This window comes from Neomonachus schauinslandi, chromosome 11 (assembly GCF_002201575.2).
Source record: "Neomonachus schauinslandi chromosome 11, ASM220157v2, whole genome shotgun sequence".
In the NCBI taxonomy this organism is placed as follows: domain Eukaryota; kingdom Metazoa; phylum Chordata; class Mammalia; order Carnivora; family Phocidae; genus Neomonachus; species Neomonachus schauinslandi.
In genome coordinates this window covers 32,142,812-32,165,791 of record NC_058413.1, presented here as the reverse complement: position 1 = coordinate 32,165,791, position 22,980 = coordinate 32,142,812, and the positions used below count along the sequence as shown (strand labels likewise).

The 22,980-nt window shown below is 39.2% G+C and overlaps 1 protein-coding gene across 1 annotated transcript in view; it reads left to right on the top strand.

The window, feature by feature from the left end:
* The first annotated feature begins 18,489 nt into the window (after positions 1–18,489).
* Positions 18,490–22,980, top strand: part of BBOX1 (gamma-butyrobetaine hydroxylase 1) — a 60,624-nt gene continuing 56,133 nt past the window's right edge. Inside the window, exon 1 of the mRNA XM_021685329.1 lies at positions 18,490–18,666. The gene's annotated coding sequence lies outside the window, so the exon portion shown is untranslated. The remainder of the gene's footprint in view (positions 18,667–22,980) is intronic.

The following is a 22,980-nucleotide window of genomic DNA, read 5'->3' as shown; positions in this document are numbered from 1 at the left end:
TCCCCATTCCCTCTAACCTTCAGCCTAAATAAAGAGAAAGAGCCAGAGGTGTATGGGAGTAAGGAGTCATTGGGCTGGGGGATGGTGCCCCCTAACTTCACCCCAAACCAAGTCAAGAGGGCACTCGGGGAACCACATTAGAACCTGGGGGTGCCTGCAGGAGTGTGGAATTATCATCTCATTCCTCAGTTGGACTTTTGCTTAAGCAATACACATGCTAATCTACCTATTTCAACCAGGGAAAGGGACTAAGGAAAGATGGCAACAAGCAGATAGGGGCATCGATCTGGAAGTGAGACTTCCAGAGGTGTATGAAAATATCAAGGTTAAGTGGACATTGCAGGAGGTAGTTGAACAGGAAATATCTTGCTGTTAACACATATGTCCAAGAAGGCTGGGCACTCAGTAAGATATCAAGAGCATCAAGAAGCTGTGGGATAAACTGCCAGGAGCACAAACTGAATGGTTTCAAGAAAGTTAAATTAGAAAGAATCTCATATTAGAAAACTATGCAATAAGGAAATCTCAAAGGGCCCTCTTGCATCCCACAATAGAGCCAACATTGAATGTTTGCATCAGCAGCCAGCAGGTCTTAGCCAGAGACTCAGAGACTGCCAAGAGACATGCAGAATTGAAGTGACCTGCTAAGTTAAAGACACTTGTCCTATTCCATCTTCTTCCATACTAGAGAGACCAAGGGTCTCTGACCCTGGGTCAATCTGAAGTGGGATGCAGAAGAGCAGGACAAAAGCAATAAATTGACTATGACATTGAGGCATTAAATTCAACTAGACTGGACTGAACTTCCTTGTATCTAAAATTTACTGGAAACCTGTCAGATCTGCCTAAAATAGTTTAGATTATTAACATAATAGATGTCATTAGATTATTTGCAAATGGTCACTCCCTCCCCCTTGACCTCCTCCATAGGCTGGAGGAGAATAGCATGAATCCTGCCCATTCATGCAGGCTGTGGCTATGGCACTTGCTTTGGTATATGGGATGTTGGCAGACTTGATATAAGCAAGAACTTAAACAGCATTTATGTGGATTGGCTGGCCCCTCTTCACTCCTGCCCTTCACCATGAGAAGAACATGCCTCAATTGGTCACTGGTCAGAAAAGAACGGGAGACACTTGAAGAGGACATGAACCCAACTCAGGAACTACAGCCAAGCCCAGTCTGGAACAGCTGGAGCCCAGCCAACTGGTGCAATGTGAGAAATAAATGGACAGATATGAGTTAATTTAGCCATTCTACAATACTGATAAGCATTAGGTTTTTATCCTTTCAATTTTTTTAAATTCAGAATTTTCTTCAATGAACATACCTTTCTATGTATCATTGTGCATATGAGGGATTATTTCTATAAGCTAGATAACTAGCAAAAGAATTTCTGGGCCAAAGGTATTGCACACTAAGACTTTGCTATACACTGCCAAAATTACCTGGAAAGCTGTTGTAACTATTCATATCATCACTATTGACATTCCTTCCCACTGGCTATAAAAGGGCCTATTTGTCCATGCCCTCCCCAGGACAGGCCTTAATAATCTTTCACAATTTTACCATACTGAGGGGGGAAAAAAATCTCATTGTTTCAATATCATTGGTTGAAAATAGTAAAGCATTACTATGTATGCACACGTGGTAGGGTTTCTACAACATAAGTGAAAGATCAAGTTGCAGAACTATATGTAGGGGTGCCTGGGTGGCTCAGTCGTTAAGCGTCTGCCTTCAGCTCAGGTCATGGTCCCAGGGTCCTGGGATCGAGCCCCGGATCGGGCTCCAGCCCCGCGTCGGGCTCCCTGCTCCGCGGGAAGCCTGCTTCTCCCTCTCCCGCTCCCCCTGCTTGTGTTCCTGCTCTTGCTCTCTCTCTCTCTCTGTCAAATAAATAAATAAAATCTTTAAAAAAAAAAAACTATATGTAATATGATCCCATTTCTTGTATACACATATGACCTTACACATGCCTTGTGTATAAATGTGTGCACATGTATGTGTGTGTGTGTGGGCATACCTTTATGTAAGTCTATATAAACATTTAAATCTGGAAAAATATTCTCCAAACTGTTACCATGATTCTCTCTTACAAACTAGTTTGAGGACAAGGAAATAAAAAGAGAATTTTAGCTGTGCACTTTATTAGTTCTGTATTGTTTAAAATTTTATGATCATGTAAGATTTTATAATAAAAGAAAGCGATACAGATAAAAATGTTTGTTTGAATGCAAAACAAAAATCTTCATTTTCCCAAATTATGCAGCCATAATCTCCATTTAATGATTTCTTTTATTTTTAACCTCACTGAGAAATAAGTTAGCAGAGTCATGTGATATATCACAATTCTTGTGTGTTTGACATTTACATTAATGTTATTTAACTTAGTAACATATCAAATATGGCAAGTTATAAATAAAAAATATTTAAAAATTGTTTATTGATAAGGCAATCAGTAATAATAATCCTCTTATTAATTATAAAGGAATGAAATTTTAAAAATCTTATTCTAGATATATCTGTGACTGGGCATATGGGAGTAACAAAGTAGTGCTAACGTACTCTAAAACAAATGAGTCCAGGGGTGCCTGGGTGACTCAGCCAGTTAAGCATCTGCCTTCAGCTCAGGTCATGATCCTAGGGTCCTGGGATCCAGCCCTGAGTTGGGATCCCTGCTCAGCGGGGATCCTGCGTCTCCCTCTCCCTCTGCCCCTATCCCCACTCATGCTCTCTCTCTCTCTCTCTCAAATAAATAAATAAATAAATAAATAAATAAATAAATAAATAAATAAAATCTTTAAAAAAAATGAAAAATGAGTCCAGATTTCCACTTGTATTTCAGGAGTCTGTTAGTCTCAGAGCTCTGGGTTTATCTTTTTTTTTTTTTTAAGCCGTTAATGGACCACCCTAATCCTTTAGTTTACTAGAAGAGTAAAACAATTTCTCCATTGAGATGTTTTTATATCTCCAATTTATCTACCCAAAAGCATCTCACAATTGAAATTTACTCCTACATTTGCAAATCAAGTACACATGTCCGGATGAAGAATTTTTTTAGTGGCTTTTGATACTCAAGATGACATATTCTCTGAAGTAGGAAAAAAATCAAATATTTTGAGGAATTGATACTTGGCTAGACAAATAATGAACATACAAATCATTGTTTCTCAAATGCTTTATGTAAACAGTGTGTCCTCTTCCCCCATTGTTCCAGTCATGCAGTGAGTACGGAGTTACACTCTTGTAAGCCAAAAATGCAATCAGAGCCTTGTGAGCTAATTGGAAAATGATCATGAAAGAGAAACAAAGAACCCTATAAAGTTAAGAACAAATAAAACATATTGTAAATACATCTGGATAAGAATATAAGAGTTAGGATCTAGTTTCAAGTGCGCAAAAGACATTAATATGCTTTCCCAAATGCAAGTTTGCCCATGAATTACACACATTTGGACAATGTTCTTGAAGAGATTTCAATGTAGCTTTTTTTTCCCCAGTCACATTCTAAATTCATCTTCCACATTCTAAATTCATCTTCCACAGCATATTATCAAATCCTAAATCCATTTTCCCAGGCATATGTCGAAGTGTTTTGTTGAGGTATTCAAACAGCCTGGAGAGTACTTCATTTGTTAAACAACAATTCAACAAACAGAATTATTTTTTACTTTGTTGAAGTTATTTGATTGCTGGTTTCCAGAAAGGGTTCATGCAGGAGATACACTTACAAGAAAACAGTATGGAAACTTTCCTTGGGTCCCACTGGGACTCCTAGAATTTAGCTAAAGGATAAAAGACATGGTCCATCATTGAGATCACTTGAACCTTTGTACTGAGACTCAAAAGAAATCCATTAATTTCAAGGTAGACCAATACGATTCAGACCAATGTTACCAATGTTACAATATTGGTTTGTGAACCATTTGATAATCTTAGGAAGGCAATAGTTTATCAGTTTATGTACTCAAATCCGCAGGTAACATTCATTTAATCTTATTTCCAGCTTTTTGAGTTAACCTCAGCCACCATCAGTTTGTTACATATCCTTCTAAATGTAAAAATTCTAAGCACTAACTTTCAGAGAGGTGGAAGTATCTGAGGCCCAGCTGTTTGTAAGAATGTTTGCTGGAGGTTTGCCTGGGTGGCTCAGTCAGTTAAGCATCTGCCTTTAGCTCAGGTCATGATCCTGGGGTCCTGGGATCAAGTCCCATGTTGGGGTCCCTGCTCAGCGGGGAGTCTGCTTTTCCCTCTGCCTCTGTCCCTCCCCCCCCACTCATGCTCTCTCTCTCTCTCAAATAAAAAAATAAAATCATTTAAAAAGAAATTTAAAAAAAAAAGAATGTTTGCTGGACCCAACTGCAGTCAGTACTATAGACAATCTCCTGTCTTGTGTTCAACAGATGTTTAAAGGAATGCAATGGTTTGCATATCTAAAACCAAAACTGTGGTATATACCTGTGAGCTTTGAGGGGTAGAAGTTAAGAATTCCTAGGAGCAGGTCTAGCCCCTGGAAAGAAATATATGTATATATACAAACTTCTGTCTTCCAAGACTCTTCACCTTTTCCTCTTGAGCCTTTTATTTACATCCAAGAGTAGATGGTTTTCCCCTCTTTTCTGCCTTAATTGAGTCCTGCCCATCTGTCTAACTTTGACTCTTTCGGTTTTCCCTTTATCTGTACATCTGCAAGGGTCTGTCTGTTCCTCAAGTGCACCACACTGACCTCTATCTCAAACATTTTTGCATTGCTCTTCTCCCTGCGTGGAATGTTCTCACACTGTCTCCTGTCCTTCTGTTCTCTCTGCCTGGAATGTTTTTCAACCTTTCCCAAAAGCTGATTCTGTCTCGTTTTTCAGGTCTCAGCTCCAGCATTTTCTCCATAAAATTAAAGAAAAAAAAAAAAAAGCTTCCCTGGACCGGGACACTAATAGCCTTTCACTCAAATTTCTCTCCATCTGATTACCCTGTTTAGTATTTTTATATCACTTATCACTAACTGAAATTATCTCATTAACTTATTTGCTATTGCATGTGTTCCTCAATGGAATAATAGCTCCTTGAGGAGAATCTTAAAGAGTTCATAGTAGGCTCTTAAACATGCTTATTGAATAAATGAGTAAATGATTATTGCAGTTGCTTTTAGTCTCTACATTGCTACATAGCAATGAGAAGCTCATGTTTTGAACTCAGAACTACATTCGAATTCTACCCTTGCTAATTACCAGCTTAGTAACTTGGACAAGTTACCAAGTTTCTTTGAGCTTCAGTTTACTCATCTGTAAAGTAGGAATAATAGCATTTACTTCACTGAGTTTTGTGAAAACTGAACAAAATAAAGCATAAAACACGGACCAAAGTTTCTGCTCTATAAGAAATGCTCAGTAAACATTAGTGACAGCGCTGGATTTCTCTCAAAGGACATTTATATTTGAAAAGATCAGGAAGAGACTCAATCTTAACGGAGAAGCTGTCCTTCGCCGACAGTAGGACACCTCCCACTGCTAGAGTAGGCAGTTAGACCTGAGCAGGAGGGAAGAAAGCCAGACGGCAGATAGGAGATTGCCAGGGACTACCCAGTCTCTGCCCAGAGACTACCCTTCAGACCAACCCCTTTTGCGGTTTAGCCCAGCCTGATAAGTAGGAGATACGGGCTGCAGTGACTGGCCCAATTTTGGAGCATGCGCACTTAAGGAAAACCGTGTCCGCTAGTAAGCCCCATGCTGTTTTAATATCATTATAATATCATATACACTGTGGTTTTAGCTACCCCTCCCCTGCCCCGTGGGTTTTGCTTAGGTGCTCGTGGGAAGACGGTGTACATGAACCTGTGTCAAAGGTTGGAGGGAAGGAGACCCGGGCGGATCCAGAGGGTGGCATGGCAATGACAAGATAGGAAGGAGGAGACCCAATAGACCCCCCATAAAAATAATCCAGTATGGAACTCAGCAGGCTGCTACCTACCCCCCGGTCAGGCTGCTCCTACGACTGTGGAGAGTATTTTCACTTTGCTAAATAAAACCTTCACTGCTTTAACTATCAAGTCTCATCACTGGATTCTTTCTTTGAAGAAGTCAAGGGCTGGGGAATTGTACAATTCACTACCTGGTAACACCACAACTGGACTTTCTTTGGGCAAAAATGAGATCATATTAAGAAGGCAAGTTAACTAGCACCTTTCACATCATACTTGGAAGAGAACATTGCCAATGGAGAAGGCAAGAACAGCCTTTGGGAGACTGAGACAGGAGGTCAGATGCTGCCAGAAGATTACCTGACTGGTGAGTAGAAGGTCGTATCCAGCAGCATTTCCTGAGTGAATTTCCCAAAATCAGTTACTAGCCCTGTAGATCCAGAAATGTCAGTCTTCCAGAGTTGATAAGACTCAGTGAGGCTGCCTTGCAATATCCAAACTAAAGCGTATAAACTAGAGACCAACTTGTTGAATTAGAATAAGAACCCTCGGGGCACCTGAGTGGCTCAGTCAGTTGAGCATTCTCTTGATTTAGGCTCAGGTAGTGATCTCAGGGTGGTGGGATCCAACCGATCTTGGGTCTCCTGCTCAGGGTGAAGTCTGCTTGAGATTCTCTCTCCCTCTCTCTCTCTGCCCCTCCCCCCACTCACATGCCCACACGCTCTCTCTCAAATAAATAAATAAAATCTAAAAAAAAAAGAAAAAAGAATAAGAACTCTTAAGTTCAAAATGTCAAATATTCACATTAGCCGAGAAGTCCCTCTTAGAAAAAAATCCATGAAAATCAAATTTTGATGTAAAAATGGCTTGGTGAGCAAGAAAACTATTTGTGCATGTTAAATGTTATCAGGGATGTGCTACCAGACACTAAGGCACCCATCTGTGCCGCCAGATCCTTTGATGGTGTTGGAGGGACAATATCAGCTTTCCTCTTCTAATTTCTGTTGTTGTTGTTGTTTTTTTAATGTTCCCTCATCTTTCAACTGATCCCTTCCTTAGATATCTTAACATCAATTTCCTGCAACTGCTCGTCTTACTAATTTAGCTAGGTGAGAGATGGAAGAAACTTTTCAGCCAGTTAGCCATTACATTCCATTATAATTTTCTAGAATTAGTTTTCTATAATTGCATTCTCTAAGCATCTTTTGAAAGGTCTTATTATGCTTTAGTATATTCCATGTTTATGGAATGACTGAGTTCACATACTATGACTGAGTTCACACTTTTGAAAATTGTCAATGACTATAGGAGTAATAAGGATTTGTACACATTGAGGCTGTTCACAAATAATTCGTTTCCTCCTTCCAATAACATAGCTGGATTGCAGTTCACTACCTCCTTGAAGGGATACATGACTGTTGATTTGCTTAACTGATGAAATGGGTAGAATTGATATGTGACACCTACAGGTGGGAGTCTTTAAATTCTAGGCATGATTAGCCATTCTTCCTTTCCCTCTGCCACAGCATCTGGTGATGTTCCAGGACTTCATCAATCTTGATCCTTGAGCTCATGGAGCACATCTCAACTCCCACCCATGATGGGCATGTCATGTGTGTAAGAAATGCCCATCCCTTTAATGTCTTAAGTTGCCAAGCTTTTGGAGTTACTTATTTATGCATGATAACCCAACCTATTCTCACTAATAAAGAAGTGAAAATCTCTAGAGTATCCCCTGATGATTATCTGGGTTGTTAGGTTTTCTGTTTTTCTTTTTTTTTTTAGCTTAGAAATGTTTCATATTCACCATCTATAAAATAAGATTATTAGATCAAAAGATGTCTAAGATTCTTCCAAATGGCAAATTATACTCTGCATTTACTAGTTTTCCTGAGCTCTGCCTTTAAGTTGATGCTCATATTGATGAATCTGTGTTTTCATTAACAGCCTTTCAGAAGAGTTTCTACTCTTCTGTGATCTGATCATAGAATACTCCTTTGTGGAGATCTTCTTTTAATAGTGTAAGGGAAGATTCCCAGACAAGATCTTTTCTATGTTTACAAGAGATTTCTTTCCAAAGTTTTGAGTTTATAGAAACAGAGCTCAGCTAAGCAACTTTTTGGTAGGAATTGGTAGGTAAAACAAAAGACTCCTTGTGGCCCTGTAAAGGGAAAAAGATGTCTGTTTAACTGCTAAAAACATGTTGAGGAGAGGGAAAAAATGGCTCATTGAGCACATGATAGCAACGCTGAAATATTTGGGGAGGAAGAAAACATCCTCAGGAGAAATAAGATATCTGCTATTTAGGAATTACTGAAAAGAAATAATTCTTATACTAAATGTATCCATTACCAGCCAATGGAATATGTTTGTGAGTGACAGCTTTCTCAAGTAGAAATTATCACTCATCATTAAGCTTCATGCAATTAACCAAACAGGTAAGAGGGAAAATGCCACTGCTGAACCTTTTAGGCTTCCCATTTCTCACGTATTCGTCTTGAAAACTCAATATATTCCTCACTGAGAGTAACATATGGAATGACTAAATCTTAAGTATTAATTCAAAGCCATTTTTTTCTCTCCACTGTCCCAGGATGCAAAAGACAGCTGAGAACAAAGTCAGAGCCTGAAAAAACATAGCCTTTCTCCCCTAGGCTCAGATAACAGACTTGTAGCCAAATGGAATTTTACCAAACTTTCTAAAATGAGTAACATTGTGTGAGCACTGTTCCCTTGGGAACTGTGTAAAAATGAGATGTCTATCTCAAAGGGTTCTCCAAGAAAAATCCTTAAAGAAATGGACATTTGTCTTGACCTAGAGACAACTGCAGAAAATTACAAACACCCAAGAATAGCTTAACATAAAAAACTTGAATTTTTACCAAATATGATAATAAAAAAGATATTAAAATTTATTGAATGTCAATTATTCATTCTTTCAACAACATTTATTGATTGTATATAAGGTGCCAAGAACTATGCCAGATGCTTTCACATGAACTGCATAATTTGGTCAGGAACTCTATAGAGTACAGATTACTTTATAGATAAATGGCTTATCTGAAGTCACACAACTAATAGGGCTTTTTATTCAAAAGGTATTCATTAAGGCTCTACTACATGCCAGCACTTTTTGATGCACTGGGGTGTATCATTAACATTTAGAAGGCCAAGGATGAGAGTATAAATTGAAGCCCCTATACCATATGTCTAAGTATTTAAAATTATAAACAGTGATGTGCTGGATCCAGCTTTTTGCAGTTCAAAAGAGCCAACTGTATTTATCTCTTCCCAAATTCACATTCAGTAATGCTGCATCTGTACCTTGAAATTAGCCATGGCAGGAACATTTATACACCACAACAAATGGCAAATGCTACAAATTGGGTGGTGATGGGTGTTGCTTTCAGGGAGTGTCTTGTTGAACACTTACCAGCATACCACTGCTTATAACAATCTAACTATTAAATAAAATATGTTCTATCCTCCAACCTCGAAAAAATAAAAAAAATTTAGGATTCCCAGATGCCATATTATACTACATGCTAACTAACTAGAATTTAAATAAAAACTTGAAGCAACGACAAAAAAAAAATAGAATTCCCAGATGCCTTGTTCCATACCAGAATTTGGGGAGGGAGGGCTAGTCCCTAGGCTGTAGTTCCCAGCCTGCAGGCTGAGAGCCACAGACCCCTCCACTTTTCATCCTATCCCAGTTTCATCCTGCACAGGGAGGGAGACTGTGTGGATACTCCAAAATACACATCCATGCTTCATCTATCCATACACCCTACACACATACACTGCTGCCCCTGGATCATCCCATGGGCCTCAGTGTGTATATACTAGGGCTGTAGTACAACCTCAGTGGCCTGGAGAAAGAGAAGAGATCACTCACAGACCCTAGAAGCAGGCACAAGTCTTTGCAGTTCTGAAATTTAAGGGTCTGGGCTTGCAGAGCACTATCTAGGATGGAGGGATAGTGTAGGTTCTAGGTGGGTTCCTTGGTCTCACAGATGGATCACACATGGTACAGATGAAGGAGCATCAGAGTAGAGCCCCCTAAAACACAGGGCACTATTGCCTGTTCTAAGAATGGTACAAAATACAGAAGTCCCAAAGCCCTCATGGAATTCATGTTCCACTAAGAGGAAATATAACAGTTTAATTGTTTAAAACAAATTATTTCCAAGGTCAAATTGGCTATATTACCACCCTTTTTTTCAGCACAAGTGAAAAAAAATATTAATATTTACCATTTATTGACATCTTATTATTTATCAGAAATTATTAAATTCTTGGAAACCGAATAACTAAAAACTCAGAGCTTAGCTATTGATTTTATTTCCTAAAAATTTATTTATTTATGTATTTATTTTTAACTTAGATTTTTTTTAATTTTTTAAAATTTAAATTCAATTAATTAACGTAACTGTTGGATCCTATTGGCTAGTATTTTGGTGAAAATTTTTGTTTCCATGTTCATGAGGGATATTGGTCTGTAATTCTTCTTTTGGGTGGGGTCTTTGTCTGGTTTTGGGATCAAGGTTATGCTGTCCTCATAGAGTTTGGAAGTTTTCCTTCCATTTCTATTTTTTGAAACAGTTTCAGAAGAATAGTATTAATTCTTCTTAAATGTTTGGTAGAATCTCCTGGGAATCCATCTGGCCCTGGGCTCTTGTTTGTTGGGAGATTTTTGATTACTGCTGGTTATGGGTCTGTTCAGGTTTTCTATTTCTTCCTGGTTCAGTTTGTTAGTTTATATGTCTCTACGAATGCATCCATTTCTTCCAGATTGCCTAATTCATTGGCATATAGTTGTTCATAATATGTTCTAATAATTGTTTGTATTTCTTTGGTGTTGGTTGTGATCTCTCCTCTTTCATTCACGATTTTATTTATTTGGGTCCTTTCTCTTTTCTTTTTGTTAAGTCTGGCCAGGGGTTTATCAATCTTAATTCTTTCAACAAACCAGCTCTTAGTTTTGTTGATCTGTTCTACTGTTCTTTTGGTTTCTATTTCATTGATTTCTGCTCTAATCTTTATTATTTCTCTTCTCCTGCTGGGTTTAGGCTTTATTTGATGTTCTTTCTCCAGCTCCTTTAAGTGTAAGATTAGGTTGTGTATTTGAGACCTTTCTTGTTTCTTGAGAAAGGCTTGTACTGCTATATACTTTCCTCTTATGACTGCCTTTGCTGCATCCCCAAAATTTTGAACAGTTGTGTTTTCATTTTCATTTGTTTCCATGAATTTTTAAAATTGTTCTTTAATTTCCTGATTGACCCATTCATTCTTTAGTAGGATGCACTTTTGCCTCCACGTATTTGAGTCTTTCCAAATTTCTTCTTGTAGTTGAGTTCCAGTTTCAAAGCACTGTGGTCTGAAAATATGCAAGGAATGATCCCAATCTTTTGGTACCAGTTGAGATCTGATTTGTGACCCAGTATGTCATCTATTCTGGAGAACATTCCATGTGCACTTGAGAAGAATGGGTATTCTGTTGCTTTAGGATAGAATGTTCTGAATATATCTGTGAAGTCCATCTGGTCCAGTGTGTCTGTCACTCAAAGCCGTTATTTCCTTGTTGATCTTCTGCTTAGATGATCTGTCCAGTGGAGTGAGGGGGGGTGTTAAAGTACCCTCTTATTATTGTATTATTATCTATGTGTTTCTTTAATTTTATTATTATTTGGCTTATATAATTGGTTGCTCCCATGTTAGGGGCATAAATATTTACAATTGTTAGATTTTCTTGTTGGATAGACCCTTTAATTATGATAGAGTGTCCTTCCTCATCTCTTATTACAATCTTGGTTTAAAATCTAATTTGTCTGATATACAGATTGCCATCCCAGCTTTCTTTTGATGTCTATTAGTATGATAAATGGTTTCCCACCCCCTCACTTTAAATCTGGATGTGTCTTTGGGTCTAAAATTAGTCTCTTGTGACAGGATATTGATGGGTCTTGCTTTTTTATCCAACTTGATACCCTGTGTCTTTTGATTGGGGCATTTAGCCCATTTACATTCAGAGTAACTATTGAAAAATATGAATTTAGTGCTATTGTATTACCTGTAAAGTGACTATTTCTGTATATTGTCTCTGTTCCTTTCTGGTCTATGTTACTTTTGGGCTCTCTCTTTGCTTAGAGGATCCCTTTTAATATTTCTTGTAGGGCTGGCTTGGTGATCACAAATTCTTTTAGTTTCTGTTTGTCCTGGAAGCTTTTTATCAATCCATTTTGAATGACATTCTAGCTGGACAAAGTATTCTTGGCTGCATATTTTTCTCATTTAGCACCCTGAATATATCATGCCAGTCCTTTCTGGACTGCCAGGTCTCTGTGGATAGGTCTGCTGCCAGTCTAATATTTCTACCCTTGTAGGTTACAGACCTCTTGTCCAAAGGTGCTTTCAGGATTTCTTTTTGTCTCTGAGATTTGTAATTATATGTAGGGGTGTTGACCTATTTTTACTGATTTTGAGGGGGGTTCTCTGTGCCTCCTGGACTTTGATGCCTGTTTCCTTCCCCAGATTAGGGAAGTTCTACAGTATTACTTGTTCCAATATACCTTCTGTCCCCCTCTCTCTTTCCTCTTCTTCTGGGATCCTAATTATTCTAATATTTTTTCACTTTATGGTATCACTGATCTCTCAAATTCTCCCCTCATGATCCAGTAGTTGTTTATCTCTCTTTTCCTCAGCTTCTTTATTCTCCATCATTTGGTCTTCAAAACACTAATCCTCTCTTCTGCCTCATTTATCCTAGAAGTTAGAGCCTCTATTTTTTATTGCATCTCATTAATAGCCTTTTTGATTTCAACTTCGTTAGATTTTAGTTCTTTTATTACTCCGGAAAGGGATTCTCTAGTGTCTTCTAAGCTTTTTTTCAAGCCCAGCTAGTATCTTTATAATCGTTATTTTGAACTCTAGTTCCAATATCTTACTAACGTCCATATTGATTAGGTCCCTGGCAGTCAGTACTACCTCTTGTCCTCTTTTTTTTTTTTTTTTTTTTAAAGATTTTATTTATTTATTTGACAGAGAGAGACACAGCGAGAGAGGGAACACAAGCAGGGGGAGTGGGAGAGGGAGAAGCAGGCTCCCCGCAGAGCAGGGAGCCCGACGCGGGACTCGATCCCAGGACCCTGGGATCATGACCTGAGCTGAAGGCAGTCGCTTAACCAACTGAGCCACCCAGGCGCCCATCTTGTCCTCTTTTTTTGAGGTGAGTTTTTCCATCTTGGCATTCTGTCGAGAAAAGAATAGTTGAATGAGAAAACAAAAACAAAATACTAAAATGGCAACAATGACCCCAGAGAAATATGGACTAAACAAATCAGAAGGGACCCAAAGCCAAAAAAAAAAAAAAAAGAAGAAGAAAGAGAATATAATCAGACAGGTGAACAGAATAGAGCAACACACTGGATTCTGTGCATATTCTGGTCTGTTTTTTAGAAGACTAGATCCCAAAATTATAATATATATATATATATATATATATATACATACAAAAATAAAATGAATACAATGAAAGGATAGACTGCAACTGTAAAAATGAAAATTAAAAGACAAGAAAAAACAAAAGATAAAATAACAACAACAACAAAAAGGAAGGGATATAAACAGACAGGTCAATAGAACAGATCAATACACTCACTATCTCTTGAGTGTATTTTGGTCAGTTTCTTAGAAGAAACTACATCTCAAAATTGTAAAGAAAGAAAAACTTATATATACAAAAATAAAATTAAATACATTGAGAGGATAGAATATAACTGTAAAGATGAAAATTAAAAAAGACTAACAGAATTAAAAAACAAAAAAGAGAATATGATCAGACAGGTGAATAGAACAGAGCCATACACTAGATTTTGCATCCCAAAATTGTAAAGAAAGAAAAACTTATATATATACAAATACAAAAATAAATACAATGAAGGGACAGAATGTATATGAACATTTAAAAAGATTTTAAAAAAGAGTTGATAAAAAGTTGGTTGAAAAAATTAAAAAAAAAATTAAAGTTGAAAGACTAAAGAATCATGGGGGAAAAGCCATGAATTCTATGTGCTGTATTCCCCTAGCGCTGGAGTTTTGCAATTCTCATTGATCGGTAAACTTGGTCTTGGCTGGATATTCTTGCTGATCTTCTTAGGGAGAGGCCTGTTGCACTGATTCCCAAATGTATTTGCCCCAGGTGGAATTGCACCGCACTTGCCAGGGGCCAGGCTAAGTAATCCCCTCCGGTTTGCTCTACGTGGCTTTTGTTCCCTGAAGGCTTTCTGTACAGCTTTAGAGGATGAGAATGAAGATGGTGGCCTCCCAATCTCTGACCCAGGAGGAGCCAAAAGCTCATGGCCCCACTCTTCAGTGCAAGTAGTCAATCACTCCTGTCTCCCTGGTCTCTGTCCACACTCCATGTTCACCCAGCCTGTGACCGAGCATTTCTATATCTGGCACACGATCCTGTTTCGAGTCTCCAAACCCTGCAAACTCCTGTGGTGTGCTCCCGCACCACTCCTCCCTAGGGAGGAAGGGGGGGTCTCACTGGTTCTGCCTTGTGTTGGGCCCCTGCTCAAAGAGTAATCACCCAACTGTGCCGTGGATCACAGTTTATGGCAACCCCGAGCTGAGAGCCCACTCCTGGGCTCACTCTTTGCAGCTGGCTCCCCACTCTGATGCCTGGGAGCTCTGCTGTACTTAGGCACCCCCAGGCTTCTTGTGACCCTGAGGATCCTGAGACCACACTGTCCCACCTATGATTCCATCCCCACTTCACCACCTGAGCACCTTTCAGGCAGGGGCATCTCTCACTGGAACAGACTTCTAAAAGTTTCGATTTTGTGCTCTGCTGCTCTATCACTTTCTGGTAACTGGCTTACAGAAGCTCCCTCCCCCTGTGGTTTATCCTCCCATGAATCGCCCTGGATTCACTTCTCCGCACGTCCTACCTTGCAGAAAGTGGTCACTTTCCTATTTGTAGAGTTGCAGCTATTCTTTTCTTCAATCTCCAGTTGAGCGTTCAGGTGTTCAGAATGGTTTGATAGCTATCTAGCTGAATTCCTGGGACCAGACGAGACTAAGGTCTCCTACTCCTCCGTCATCTTCTAGCTACTGATTTTAGGTAGCAAAATGATTACTAATATTTATTTAGCATCACAGTATTTGTTATGGGACAGACTCAGGACAGCTTCTCACTCAATGCAAATGTTCCTTGTAAACTACCTGGCTGAATCCTTTTGCAAATTCCAGACTGGGCTTGCTCCTTACTCATGGGACCTGTCACCATGGGTGATAAAAACACTTTCTCGTTATTTACTTGAGGATTAGGACCATGTGGGCACCAAGAACTGGTTGTTCATTGTTTACCAGCACAGCGCCAGGTTTCACATTTGTATAGTAAATACTTCAGTATAGGCCAAAAAAAAAAAAATATATATATATATATATGAACAGTAATTATATTTGGGAAAAGGAACCCAAAAGAGGGAGAAGAAAGGGGTGCCTGGGTGGCTCAGTTGTTAAGCGTCTGCCTTCAGCTCAGGTCATGATCCCAGTATCCTGGGATCAAGCCCTGCGTCAGGCTCCCTGCTCAGCAGGAAGCCTGCTTCTCCCTCCCCACTGCCCCTGCTTGTGTTCCTGCTCTCACTATCTCTCTTTCTGTCAAATAAATAATAAATAAAATCTTTAAAAAAAAAAAGAAAGAGAAGAAAGACTTACTTTTCATTTAATCTTTCTATATTTTTCTTAATAATGTGAGGACAATGGGATTATGGGCCATTTTGGTTTCCTTTATATAAAATTATATAGAGACTCTTTTTAAAAAATATTTTATTTATTTATTGGTGAGAGAGAGAGTGCAGAGCAAGAGAGAGAAAGGTCAGGAGCAGGGGGGCTGGGGGTAGGGGCAGAGGGAAAGGGAGAAACAGAAGCAGGCTCTCCACTGAGAAGGGACCCTGGGATCATGACCTGAGCTAAAGGCAGACGCTTAACTGACTGAGCCACCCAGGTGCTCAGTCTTTTTTGAACTTCTTAAACCTTTTGAAAATGACTAAAATTTAAACAAAAAGAATGCTGCTATATATCAACTGTTTATATGGTAAATATTCTTTGTAAATCCTACTGTTTTTCCTTCTTCAAAATAGGAAATTGTGTAAGCAGCAGAATTTTTCCATAAGTCCTAGATTTCACTGAGGCTAACTAGTCCTGCCATCTATAATAGCTTCTTAAACCCAGGACAAGTCCCTGAGCATCACCATATGTTAAATATAATACGATGTACGTGTGCTGCCGCTGAAGTCACCAGGCTTCCTCCTCCAGAGACACCACCAACCTTCCAATCTCTGAGTGGGGTCTTGCTCAATCTCATCCACTCTTTCTGTTAGGGCAATACTGAAGAAGGCTTTCAAGAAATCCAGAGCCGCTCTTGTTGGTGCTCGCTCATCATATATTTCTGTGTTTCTCCTGCGTAACACACTGACTGTACTTAAGTTCAATTCGCTGCACTTAACATGGACTTAATTTTAAGAATAAACTTTTCTTAAATCTGAAAAAAAAAAAAAGAAAGAAAGAAAGAAACAGATGGGCAAAGTGTCAACATTTCTGGCTCTGGACCCAATACTACTTCTTGCACATTTGGTTACCTTCTGTAGTTCATGAACCTCTGCGGTCTCATTTTCTCCGTCTAAAATCCAGAATAGTGCTGTGGTTTGCTACTTCCTGGATAGTACCCTAAACAGCCATATGTGAGAGCAAGCTGAAGACTATGAAAGATTGACACAGATAGGAGAGAGCCCTCAGAGAAATGCTCATGTATTTATTTTTTTTAATCTTAAAGAGGCTTCTCACAGTCAAGGGTATGATTTGTTTGTTTGTTGTTTGTTTTCAATCTGGGAATTCATTCTTTAAATGCAGAATTTAAATCTAGAATTACTGACAGGTCTGTTTGTTGTTTTGTTTTGTTTTACTCTTCTGTTAGAAGTCATGTACGTGCAACACTTTTTTTCAACAACTTTCTTAAAGCTGGAGCCGAATTTACCTAATTTACTCCAGTGATGGTTACAAAAGCACAAAGTGTGAAATAAAAATTAGTTGAATGTATTTCTATGATGTCATCTAAATGTTTAGAATATAATTAACTGATTGCTTCTGGCACACCTATAGCCTCAGTTACCATGGGCTTTAAAATGCTGGCAACGTGTATGAGGGCACCTCACATGCACATACCCTCCTCCTGTCCTTGGGAAACAAAACCTGCTGTTATTTTCACTGGACGCTGGGTGTCAGTAATTTGACCTGGGGACTTGGGGAAAGGAAGAAGGGAGATGGGGGAGGGGACCACAAATGAAGAGACACCATTTAGATTTTACTGTGAAAGGAGATGACAGGGCATCATGGAGGGAGGGGACGCTGCAGTTTTGGGAGGGGGAGTTGTCCTGGGCAAGAACCCACAGCAGAGGCCATGGGAGAGTTGGGCTGCATTTTCTTTCTCCAGGGTTAGCTCTTTTGTTCCTGCCTGTCTGTCTCACAGCTGTGAGAGTCCTTCAGGCAAGAAGCAACAAGTTGCAGGCTGAGGCTGCTTCAGTGTCTTTTGGGAAGGGTGGTTTTGGGGAAGGAGGGCAGAGGGCTCATGCAGCTCTCTCCTGGACCTCAGTTCCCACCTGCAGACTTTCTTTTAGTGGAAGCCCCTACCCTGTTAGGAACTAGGACTTGAGACTTGTCCACCAGCCCTCCCCTTGCACTGGGCACTCTCCATCTGAATGCCTGGCAGCCAGGCTTTGGGTCCCTGGCCTACCGCCCACTCCGGCCTTTCCCTTTTGTTGTCCTCAGGCCTGTGTAATTGTGAGTCAAGTCACTGGGCAACCAGGTGCCTTCAGAAAAGCCCCATGTTCTCTGGCAGCTACTGTTCATTTCAGCCAAAGCTGCCAAGAAAGGAGGGCATTAGGCTGAAAGGGACCCATCCCAACCTTCCTCCCAGCCCCAGAAAGAGTCAAGCTCCCTTCAGAAAGGCTCAAATGGAATATTCTATGGGAAAGCAAATACCACCTCCCCTCTGCTGAGGTGGGAGCTGGTGGCTCCTCCCTGTGAACTGCGCATCTCAATGTCTTTTCTCCAAGTAAGTTTGACAGTAAAAGGACTGTCACTGTGAACAGGTGAGACAGAAGTCTCCTTCACTGGCTTCCGTTGCTGCTGCTGACTCAGGGTCAGAAGAACAGACAGGTGAGAACTGCTCTTCCTTCTACCAGGAAAGACTGAACTAAGGCAATGCTTTGCACTGAGCCCTGGGGTTTTGTGGCTTCAGGCACTAATATGATATCAAGTCTTTTCTCCTTCTAACTGTTTCTCCTCCAGGCCATAAAAACTCTTTCCTTTTCCTTTCCCTTCCTTCTGTCCTTCCTTTCTTCCCTGTCTCTCTCTCCCTCCCCACCACCTCTCTCTCTCTCTTTCTCTTTCTACCTCCAAGCTCCCTTCAGGAGTTGCTACACCTTCAGATTGGGACATCCTTCCTCATTGGCAAACCTCAGCTGTGTTTGGGGGCAGGGCTTCTGTGGAGCTGTCAGGAGCAGAAAGAAAGGCTCCCAAGTAATAGTGCTACATCACATGTCAGATGTAGGAAACTGCGGGCAGATCAACTGGGATGTGCCGGTTACCAGAAGGCTCCCACACCAAAGGACGTTGAGGATCAAAGCTGACTGTTTTCTTTCCTTGGTAAATTTTGCATGGTTTGGCGCCTAAAGCACATCTGAGAACAGGTAGGACTCAGCTCAACTTTGCCTTATTTGAAGAGCTTCAGGTCTGTGGATTGGGGGCGGGGGGGGGGGACATCTAATTGGAAATCCAGGCACATATGTCTCACAGCCATGTGCGCTGCGAAGGGGATGGTCCATCAGGCATTTGGAATGGCTTGATTTTGGAATGCAGTGGATCTGATTGCTTCTTGGCAGCTTTCCTTTCCCAATTATGTTTGGCTTAGTCTAGTAGTCAAGTTACTTTACAGTCCCTACGCTGATCCAGAAAACCTACAGAGGGGACAGAGAGAATACTGTCTCAAAAGCAGACTGGGTGGTGGAAGGGAGGGTTCTGGCTGGATTTGGAAACAGTCACTGAATAATCCACAGCCCAGCCCAAAGACAGGGACTGCATATTATACCTTGGCCCTTTGTTAAGTCCAAAAGCTAATGGAACATGCTTCTCTAGAATACTGGTCAATTAAGACTGACCTTTGTGTGTGCTTTCAGTTGTTCCCCAAATGTAGCTCAAGAAGAGACATGACAGATATTTTGAATTGATTTTATTATAAAACATAGGATTTCTCATAACAAATATATGTCCTGGTTCAATGATTTAGAAATCTTAAAATATAGACCCAGTATGCTGCATTACATGTATGGTATAATGTATTATGTATATAATATATATATAATATGTAAAGTATAATTACATTATACTTTGATATAGGAGTTTCAATCTGAATGTGGTAATTCTACCAGAGTGAAGCTTTTTATAAAAATTTTTCTTGTTTATAATTTAGGAAGGAAGTGTTTACACAAAATTTGATACTTTAAACAAGGTAGCAGGCAGAATGGTAAACCTACTCAAGAGAATGGAGACTGTTTTTTCTAATGGCTTTATAGAATTCATTATCCACAGGAGTATATTCATGAATTATTAAGTAGCTCAGCCACTTACTAAATCAAGATAAAAAAAATTAAAAACCACAGACTCTAAGTTGAAGGCCCTTAAGTAGCAGGTGTAATGAGTGGAGTGTGCATGTATTCAAATGATACTAACGTTCGGACACTCAAATACAGTCTGGTCAACCTTTACCTTACCAAATGGAAATGAGTTGAGTTTTATGATTTAAAGGTTGATATATAAAAGAATAGTAATACTTCCTAAGCCTTTATGGTGTAATGTCTGGAAAACTTCCTGTCCTCTTCTTCCAGTGATGAAATGTCGGATGGTGAGGTCAACTAATGACCAACAAACTTGAGATTTGGCTACTATTTTAATAGTACATTTTTGGTAAATTAAAATTATTGCCTGGGAAATTATTCAGCCACAGGTTCTCCATGATGTAGTTTGGTGTAGTGGTGGGGTTCCTATTTCCTCTGCTTTCAAGTCAGTTACTTCACCTGTCCAAACTCAAGGTCACCTGTAAAATAGAAGTGATAGCACTGAACCCAGTGTTTCTGGAGGATTAAATAATTAATATAATCAAAAGCATTAGCAGAGGGGCCAGAACATAGTAAGTGCTAAATAAATGATTTTATACATACACCACACACACACATTTCCATACAATTTGCATGTTTCTTGCATTGTGATCATTTTCTGATCCTACCACCTAGAAGCAGGAGGACAGACACACTAGCGAATCCTGATATCTGATCATAGCAGGTCTGATGACTTAACCTAAGGAAGAGAAGATGGAAATTAACAGATACTGACATTTGATAACATGAGTCCACTCTGTTCTTTCCTTCTCTTACCAAAAAAAAAAAAAAAAAAACAGTCAAAAATTATAGCCTTTTGTTTTAGGGGTCAGTAATCTAGTAGATGAATCAGCCTTCTCTGATGTATATTATTAATTTCCATCGATTTAAATTTTATGTATAGTAACTGTGGAACTTCTACATCAACTTCCTGAGAATACTGTCCAAAACCCATCGTACAAATTAGTATAATTAATTAGTGTTTGAGGAAATTTTGCACTCTCTTTTATTAGAACTAGGAAATGTTTACTTTTTATGTGCACAGTGAACTGGCAAACCTAGGTTTGGAGCACCTCTCCCACTAGCCAGCATTGCGGGCTTGGACAAATCATACCCAGCATCTCTGAGCTTCCATTATCCTTGCATATCAGATGAGGGCACTGAGCCCAGTGATATCATGAGTTGTTTCTTTCAGGCTCTGAGAGTTCTAGTTCTAAGTTCTTTTATTTCCAAGATCAATGCAGGAAATAACTTTCAGAGCTACTTTCTTGAGTTTCTAAACAGTGCTAGAGAAAACCAGCTGAAAGAACCTGAATTTATAAAATTTTTAAAAAGACAAAACCACACCCATTGCTGAAGTAGAATAATCTCTAAAACAGACCATTTAGTTGTGCCAAACAGGAGTCCCAAATAAACTTCCATAACTCTGAAGGGGAAAAATATGGTGAGTCAGTTAGGAAGGAATACACACACACCACCCCCCTAAGTGATGGGATTAAATTAAAAGAAATCTGTCCTATCAGATTGAAATCCCCTTAATCCAAGATTTGTTTTCCAGGACAAGCAAATCTACTCCCTCCCATGCAAACCAATCTGATATTTCATAAACCAAATTATAATTGTAAGAAGTCAAATAATAATTAAGTCCTAAAATAAATAAACATTTTTGTTTTATAGGTGCCCTTTAATTTAGCAAAGAGGACCCATTGGTAAAATATATTCATATATATATGAATATATATATATTTATTATATATTATATATAAAAGATATATAATACATAGAGATATATATATTTATTATATATAATATATAGAGAAGCTATATAGAGAGAGCTAGGAATACTACTTTTTTCTTTTTCTCTTTTTTTCTCTTCTTCAAAGAAACAGTTTATCTAATAGCTACAAGTCTATGATGCTTCAACAGGGCTCAATTTTAACAGGTCACATGGGCTAAATGGAAAAACGGATTTCAGCAAATCACACTTATGTACAAGCCTACAAACTTGCAGAAAGAATTTGCCTTTAAATGCTGATGATCCTTGATCTTCCTTTCTTTTTGAATGTTCATCACATTTGCCCCAATAGAGCTTTAAGTAAAACAAGATGAGTTAAAGAGGGAAACCATATTCCCATTTCTCTCTGTTTTTGTTTGGATTACCAATCACATTTTGTCATAAACTGAGAAAGGGATTGTGAAGAATAGAAATGACCTGACAAGCTCCTTCATAGATACCCAAACAATTTAACTTCAGCAACACCCAAGTCTTTCCAGTTCTTCCACATTCTCCCGGTGCCTCGGGCAGCTCCCATCAGCCTCTGGTCCCGAAAGCACCTCCTCTCTTGAAATACCTTCCCCAGGATCTCCATTCGGCCAAGCAGGCTGCAGGCTTGGGGGGGAGGGGGAGGGAAGAGTCAGGTTCCCCTATATCTGGAAGTGTGGTTTTTCCTTTCCAGTTCAAACATGTTAGATAGAAAAAAGAAAGAAAAAAAGAAAAGAGAGAGAGAAATGGAAAGCTTCGGGTGGCAGGTTGGAATGTAATTGTTGTTGGTTGGTACAGATGTCTATAAGGGGTGATCACTTTAACAGTAAGTGGGATATGGGCACAGTGCCATCTTTAAGTAGAGGGACAATGTGTATTATAGTGGAAAAAATGTGTTCACTTAGAATCAATGTATCAAGTTTCAAGTTTTATAAAAATCCTTTCAACCAAAACCTTTTCAAACCCGTTAATGAACCCATTATAGAAAATGAGTGGAGGGGCGCCTGGGTGGCTCAGTCGGTTAAGCGTCTGCCTTCGACTCGGGTCAGAAGCCCAGAGTCCTGGGATCAAGCCCCACATTGGGCTCCCTGATCAGCGGAGAGCCTGCTTCTACCTCTTCCTCTGTCTGCTGCTCTGCCTACTTGTGCTCTTTCTCTCTGTCAAATAAATAAATAAAACCTTTAAAAAAAAAAATGAGTGGAGTCTGAAATATACACCGACACTCATGGAATTTTGATGATAAAAATAAATGAAAAGAATTTATTTTTTTAATTGTCTTACTCCCTTGGAGACCTTAAGATGGATTCTGCTACCATCTGTATGCTGATATTCCCTAGCCTCTTTCTTCTGCTGTTTATTCAGGTAATTGCAGTACATTTTTCATTGGGTTGTGATGAAGATTCCATGAGTTATTGTATGTCAAGCACTTAGTATATGATTGGCATGAAGAAGACATTTGGTAAATGTAAACTTTTACTGTTATTACTAATACTGTAATCTTACCAGCAATATAATTAAAACCAATATTCTTATTGTACAACCAAACTAGTTATTCTTTCTTAAGATCCTATAAACAGTTACCACTATTC